Source organism: Oncorhynchus masou, unplaced genomic scaffold (genome assembly GCF_036934945.1).
Source record: "Oncorhynchus masou masou isolate Uvic2021 unplaced genomic scaffold, UVic_Omas_1.1 unplaced_scaffold_4108, whole genome shotgun sequence".
NCBI lineage: Eukaryota > Metazoa > Chordata > Actinopteri > Salmoniformes > Salmonidae > Oncorhynchus > Oncorhynchus masou.
In genome coordinates, this window is record NW_027010506.1 from 16,983 (window position 1) to 25,000 (window position 8,018).

Below are 8,018 nucleotides of genomic sequence, written 5' to 3' on the forward strand. Positions count from 1 at the left end.
GCTGTTCCACTGGATGTCAGAAGGTGAATTCACCAATTTGTAAGTCGCTCTGGATAAGAGCGTCTGCTAAATGACTTAAATGTAAATGTAAATGTATCAGTTAACCCACTGTTCCTAGATCAGTTAACCCACTGTTCCTAGACCAGTTAACCCACTGTTCCTAGACCAGTTAACCCACTGTTCCTAGATCAGTTAACCCACTGTTCCTAGATCAGTTAACCCACTGTTCCTAGATCAGTTAACCCACTGTTCCTAGATCAGTTAACCACTGTTCCTAGACCAGTTAACCCACTGTTCCTAGATCAGTTAACACACTGGTCCTAGATCAGTTAAACCACTGTTCCTAGATCAGTTAACCCACTGTTCCTAGATCAGTTAACCCACTGTTCCTAGATCAGTTAACCCACTGTTCCTAGATCAGTTAACCCACTGTTCCTAGATCAGTTAAACCCACTGTTCCTATATCAGTTAACCCACTGTTCCTAGATCAGTTAACCACTGTTCCTAGATCAGTTAACCACTGTTCCTATATCAGTTAACCCACTGTTCCTAGATCAGTTAACCACTGTTCCTAGGCCGTCATATATAAATAAGAATTTGTTCTTAATTAACTGACTTGCCTAGTAAAATAAAACAAATGTATCCTCTGTCTCTATCCCACAACAACAACAACAACTACAAAATGGGATGCTTTCTTTGTTTGTTTCCCTAATGAATCCAATCAAATCAAACGTTATTTGTCACATGCTTGGTAAACAACAGGTGTAGACTAACAGTGAAATGCTTATTTACGGGCCGTTCCCAACAATGCAGCATAAGCATGGTGTCAATAGCGAAAATCGTTTCATCTTTTGTTTAACAAATGAAAAGACAGATCATCAAATTCTTTGCGTTTTATTTTTATTTTCAACTTTCAACTCCACACGGTCATATTTTACATCTTTTGCAATAAAACATGAATACAATAGTTTTGCTTAGGATTTCATAGATCCAAAAATATTTGACCCTTTTTTGGGGGATACGTAAGTTGAACCTGTTGTTGTAGTATGTGTGTGAATATGTGTGTGTGTGTGAGAGAGAGAGATCGAGACGGCTTAACACACACACTAACAGTACATCTCACGCTTGACTTTCCTTCTATTCCCTTCTTCCCTCTCCCTCTCTCTCCTCCCTCGCTCCCCCTCTCTCTCCTCCCTTCTCTCCCTCTCTCTCTCTGGGCTACAGATTCCAGATATTGCTTACAGCAGGGAGGTTGTACAACTTAATTAATTAATCACACGTGATTTCATCGTCTTTAAATACAAACATCGATGCACAAAACAATCCCACAGGATTTTAAAAAAATGGTCAGAAAAAACGGTCATGTGACAGGAAATAATCATCACGCTAATAAATAATGATATGTGATTGGTGGGAATACAAAAACGAAATGTTTGACACTGAATCCATTTTTTTGTTTCTTTTTTCTTTCAATAATTGACAAATGTGAGCGAAGGTTTCCTTTTGACGTTTTCAATCTCATTCAGTTGATTTAAACTCCTGTCCGGTCCGTACGTCTGTCCGTCGTAGCCTGAAACCAAGATTATATTTACACAGTTGACAAAAACAATCACCAAATATACAAAGGACATCTTGTGGATATCTGTCAAAACACATCTTCATCCTCATCATCGCCTCTACCATCATCTTCACAGTCATCAACAACATTACCATCATCATCATCGTCATTATTACACATTATTGTACATACAGAAAGTCATTCATAAATGAAAGGTGATTAGGCGTGGTCTGAGTGGTGACTGAAGGACTGTGATCTCTCCCTGTCTGTCCATCAGAGACAGAGTAGGAAACAGAACATTATTTACAAAATTATATTCACCCTTCTGGGATTTGAAAACAAATTCTACAAAAAAACACAGTAAATTAAACAAATAAAATAAACGTAAAGAAATTAAATGAAAACAAAACAAAATAATATAAACATTTTTTAAATATTAACTTACAGAAAAAAACCCGATTTGGGTTTAAGCCAACAATGCTTTTTTCAATGGGAAGTTCTGCTTCAGACCAGTTTAATACAGTTTTAAACCAGTTCAATCTAGTCTAGACCAGTTCAATCCAGTTTAAACCAGTTTCATCTTTCTGTAGTAGTCTGGACCACATCTCCTATAATTTAAAACCCCCCTAAAAACTAAATAAAACCTGACTAAATAAACTTCACTAAATAAAACTGACTAAATAAACCTATATAAGACTAACTAAATAAACGTAACTAAATAAACCTAAATAAACCTGACTAAATAAACCTAAATAAACCTGACTAAATAGACCTAAATATACCTAACTAAATAGATCTAAATAAACCTAACTAAATAAACTTAAACCAAATAAACCTAACTTAATAACTAAAGCAACTAAACAAATGGTACTAATGTCATTTAGTCCTGTGTGAAACGATAAGCGTTTTGACCAGTGACTGTTCTCACACATTATAAGTCTTACAGGTCCCAACCAGTCAACGTCTAGTAGTAGATTGGATCTTCTTCTTATCTGATCACCAGTGTATCGTTATTAGGGATCCTTCAGGGTGTCGCGTGGCCGCAGTAAAAGGGTTGAAATGGCAAGCGCACGTGAGCGTGCACGTGCACACAAATGGAAGATGTCTTACAGTAGCTGGGCTCTCTTCCTTTTCAAGTGACATCATCACAGGAAGTTCGAAGGGTTTTCCGTTCCTTTTCATCCTCTCTTTCTTCTTGTTGCTTCATGGTCGTACCGCGTGACCTCTGAACTCGCCTCCTCTCTTCCCATTTCTTCTATTTAAGACCTGCTCCTTCCCTCTATCTTTTTTCATCCTCTCCTCCCCCTCTTCATCATCATTTTCATTCTCCTCATCATCCTCCTCTTCATACCCCTCTCCTCCTTGTCATCCTCCTCTTCATCCTCCTATCCTCCTCTTCATCCTCCTATCCTCCTCTTCCTCCTCTCCTCCCCCTCTTCATCATCATCTTCATTCTCCTCATCATCCTCCTCTTCATACCCCTCTCCTCCTCTTCATCCTCCTATCCTCCTCTTCATCCTCTCCTCCTTCTCCTCCTCCTATCCTCCTCTTCATCCTCCTCCTCCTATTCTCCTCTTCATCCTCTTCTCCATCCTCCTCTTCATCCTCCTCCTATCCTCCTCTTAATCCTACTCCTATCCTCCTCTTCATCCTCCTCTCCATCCTCTCCTCCTCTTCATCCTCCTCGTCATCCTGCTCTTCATCCTCCTCTCCATCCTCCTCTCCATCCTCTCCTCCTCTTCATCCTCCTCTTCATCCTCCTCTCCATCCTCCTCTCCATCCTCTCCTCCTCTTCATCCTCCTCTTCATCCTCCTCTTCATCCTCCTCTTCATCCTCCTCTCGTCAGTACCTGTTCTGGTGTTCGTAGTGCCAGCGGTTGAAGTCGATATTGAAAGCTACGATGCTGCCAGACGCCATGCCAGTGATCAGAGTTCTGCAGACGGAGAGAGAACATCAGGAAGACGGTTATTTACACTGAGCTCCTTCCATGACAGACTGACCAGGTGAATCAGAGGTGAAACCTATGATCTCCTATTGATGTCACCTGTTTAAATCCACACCCTCCCCTTCCTACTACCTCCCCTTCCTACTACCTCCCACCTCCCCTCCAACACACCCTCCCCTTCCTACTACCTCCCACCTCCTCCCACACACCCTCCCCTTCCTACTACCTCCCACCTCCCTCCACCCACCCTCCCTCCCGGCCTACCCCCCCTCCCCTCCCCCACACACCCTCCCTCCCGGCCTACCCCCCTCCCCCTCCCCACACACCCTCCCCCTCCCGGTCCCCCTCCCCCTCCCCACACACCCTCCCCTCCCGGTCTACCCCCTCCCTCCCCACCCTCCCTCCCCGGTCTACCCCTCCCCCTCCCCCCACACACCCTCCCTCCCGTCCCTGCCCCTCCCCCCTCCTCACACACCCTCCCTCCCGTCCTACCCACCTCCCCCTCCCACACACATCCTATTGATGTCACCTGTTTAAATCCACACCCTCCCCCTTCCTACTACCTCCCACCTCCCCCCCACACACCCTCCCCACCGGCCTACCCCCTCCCCTCCCCACACACCCTCCTCCCCGCCTACCCCCTCCCCCTCCCCACACACCCTCCCTCCCGGCCTACCCCCCCCCTCCCCACACACCCTCCCTCCCGGCCCTACCCCCCCTCCCTCCCCACACCCTCCCTCCCCGGTCTACCCCCCTCCCCTCCCCACACACACCCTCCCTCCCGTCCTACCCCCTCCCCTCCCCACACACACCCTCCCTCCCGTCCCTACCCCCTCCCCTCCCCACACACCCTCCCTCCCGGCCTACCCCCTCCCCACCCCCACCCTCCCTCCCGTCCCTACCCCTCCTCCCCCTCCTCACACACCCTCCCTCCCGTCCTACCCACCTCCCTCCCACACACATCCTATTGATGTCACCTGTTGAAATCCACCCTCCCTTCCTACTACCTCCCACCTCCCCCCACACACCCTCCCTACCGGCCTACCCCCCTCCCTCCCCACACACCCCTCCCTCCGGGTCTACCCCCTCCCCTCCCCCACACCCTCCCTCCCGGCCTACCCCCTCCCCTCCCCACACCCTCCCTCCCGTCCTACCCCCTCCCTCCCCACCACTCCTCCCTCCCGGCCTACCCCCTCCCCTCCCCACACACCTCCCTCCCGGTCTACCCCCTCCCCCTCCCCACACACCCTCCCTCCCCGTCCTACCCCCCTCCCCCTCCCCTCACACCCTCCTCCCGTCCTACACCTCCCCTCCCCACACACATCCTATTGATGTCACCTGTTTAAATCCACACCCTCCCCTTCCTACTACCTCCCACCTCCCCCACACACCTCCCTACCCGGCCTACCCTCCCCCACCCTCCTCCCGGTCTGCCCCTCCCCTCCCCACACCCTCCTCCCGTCCTACCCCCCTCCCTCCTCCCACCCTCCCTCCCGTCCTACCCACCTCCCCTCCCCCACACACATCCTAATGATGTCACCTGTTTAAATCCACACCCTCCCCTTCCTACTACCTCCCACCCCCCCCCCCCACACACCCTCCCCTACCGGCCTACCCCCTCCCCACCCCACACACCCTCCCTCCCCGCCCTACCCCCCTCCCCTCCCCACACCCTCCCTCCCGCCCTACCCCCTCCCCCTCCCCACACACCCTCCCTCCCGGCCCTACCCCCCTCCCCTCCCCACACACCCTCCCTCCCGGTCTACCCCCTCCCCTCCCACACCCCCTCCCGTCCCCTACCCCCTCCCCCTCCCCCACACACCCTCCCTCCCGGCCTACCCCCTCCCCCCCCCACACCCACTCCCTCCCGTCCTACCCCCCCCCTCCCCCTCCCCCCTCCCTCCCGGCCTACCCCCTCCCCTCCCCACACCCTCCCTCCCGTCCTACCCCCTCCCTCCTCACACACCCTCCCTCCGTCCTACCCACCTCCCTCCCCACACACCCTCCCTCCCCGGCCTACCCCCCCTCCCCTCCCCACACCCTCCCTCCCGTCCTACCCCCTCCCCTCCCCACCCCTCCCTCCCGTCCTACCCCCCTCCCCTCCCCACACACCCTCCCTCCCGTCCTACCCCCCTCCCCTCCCCACCCTCCCTCCCGGTCCTACCCCCTCCCCCTCCCCACACACCCTCCCTCCCGTCCCCTACCCCCTCCCCCTCTCCACACACCCTCCCTCCCGTCCCCACCCTCCCTCCCCACACATCCTATTGATGTCACCTGTTTAAATCCACACCCTCCCCTACTACCTCCCACTACACACCCCTCCCTACCCGGCCTCCCCCTCCCCTCCCCACACACCCTCCCCTCCCCGCCTACCCCCTCCCCTCCCCACACCCCCTCCCTCCCGGCCTACCCCCACCCCCTCCCCACACCCTCCCTCCCGTCCTACCCCCTCCCCCTCCCCACACACTTCCCTCCCGGCCCCCCCCTCCCTCCCACCACCCTCCCTCCCCCTACCCCCACACACCTCCCTCCCGTCCTACCCACCTCCCCTCCCCACACACCCCTCCCTCCCGGCCCCACCCCCCCTTCCCCACCCCTCCCTCCCATTCCTCCCTCCCGTCTCCCCCCCTCCCCCCCTCCTCCCCACACACCTCCCTCCCGTCCTACCCCCTCCCTCCCTCACACACCCTCCCTCCCGTCCTACCCACCTCCCCTCCCCACACATCCTATTGATGTCCCTGTTTAAAATCCCACCCCTCCCCTTCCTACTACCTCCCACCCTCCCCCCCACACACCCTCCCTACCGGCCTGCCCCCCTCCCCCTCCCCACACACCCTCCCTCCCCGCCCTACCCCCTCCCCCTCCCCACACCCTCCCTCCCGTCCTGCCCCCTCCCTCCCCACACACCCTCCCTCCCGGCCTACCCCCCTCCTCCTACACACCCTCCCTCCCGGTCTGCCCCCTCCCCTCCCCACACCCCTCCCTCCCGGCCTACTCCTCCCTCCCCACACACCCTCCCTCCCGTCCCACCCCCCTCCCTCCTCACACCCTCCCTCCCGTCCTACCCACCTCCCCCCCACACACATCCTATTGATGTCACCTGTTTAAATCCACACCCTCCTTCCTACTACCTCCCACCTCCCCCCCACACCCTCCCTACCGGCCTACCCCCTCCCCTCCCCACACACCTCCCTCCCCGCCTACCCCCTCCCTCCCCACACCCTCCCTCCCGCCCTCCCCCCCCACACCCTCCCTCCCCCTACCCCACACACCTCCCTCCCGGTCTACCCCCTCCCCTCCCCACACCCTCCCTCCCGGCCTACCCCCTCCCTCCCCACACCCTCCCTCCCGGTGCCCCCCCCCCTCCTCACACCCCTCCCTCCCCTCCCCACACACACCCTCCCTCCCGGCCCTACCCCCTCCCTCCCCACACACCCTCCCTCCCCTACCCCCCTCCCCCTCCCCACCCTCCCCTCCCCGGTCTCCCCCTCCCTCCCACACCCTCCCTCCCGTCCCACTCCCCCTCCCCTCCTCACCCTCCTCCCGTCCTGCCCACCTCCTCCCACACACATCCTATTGATGTCACCTGTTTAAATCCACACCTCCCCTTCCTACTGCCTCCCACCTCCCCCCACACACCCTCCCTACCGGCCCTACCCCCTCCCCTCCCCACACACCCTCCCTCCCCGCCTACCCCTCCCCTCCCCACACCCTCCTCCCGGCCTACCCCCTCCCCTCCCCACACCCTCCCTCCCGGCCTACCCCCTCCCTCCCCCACACACCCTCCCTCCCGGTCTACCCCCTCCCTCCCCACCCTCCCTCCCGCCCTACCCCCTCCCTCCACACACCCTCCCTCCCGTCCTACCCCCTCCCCTCCCCACACACCCTCCCCACCTCCCGTCCTACCCCCTCCCTCCCCACACACATCCTATTGATGTCACCTGTTTAAATCCACACCTCCCTCCTACTACCTCCCACCTCCCCCCCCCCACACCCACCGGCCTACCCCCTCCCCCACACACCCTCCCTCCCCGCCTGCCCCCTCCCCCACACACCCTCCCTCCCGGCCTACCCTGCCCCTCCCCCCACACACCTCCCTCCCGGCCTACCCCCCTCCCCTCCCCACACACCCTCCCTCCCGGTCTACCCCCTCCCCCCCCACACCCTCCCTCCCCGGCCTACCCCCTCCCCTCCCCACACACCCTCCCTCCCGTCCCTGCCCCCTCCCCTCCCCCACCCCTCCCTCCCGCTACCCCCTCCCCTCCCCACCCCTCCCTCCCGGTCACCCCCTCCCTCCCACCCTCCCTCCCGGTCTACCCCCTCCCCTCCCCACACCCTCCCTCCCGGCCTACCCCCTCCCTCCCCACACACCCTCCCTCCCGTCCTACCCCCTCCCTCCCCACACCTCCCCCTCCCGCCTACCCCCTCCCCTCCCCACACACCCCTCCCTCCCCGTCCCTACCCCCCGCCCCTCCCCACCACCCTCCCTCCCCGGCCTACCCCCTCCCCCTCCC

The 8,018-nt window shown here is 57.5% G+C and overlaps 1 long non-coding RNA gene across 1 annotated transcript in view; it reads right to left on the reverse strand.

The window, feature by feature from the left end:
- Positions 1 to 2,565: 2,565 nt before the first annotated feature.
- LOC135534893 (uncharacterized) overlaps positions 2,566 to 8,018 on the reverse strand; it is an 8,034-nt gene continuing 2,581 nt past the window's right edge. The window contains exon 3 of the long non-coding RNA XR_010454760.1: positions 2,566 to 3,492. This is a non-coding gene — a long non-coding RNA (uncharacterized LOC135534893). The remainder of the gene's footprint in view (positions 3,493 to 8,018) is intronic.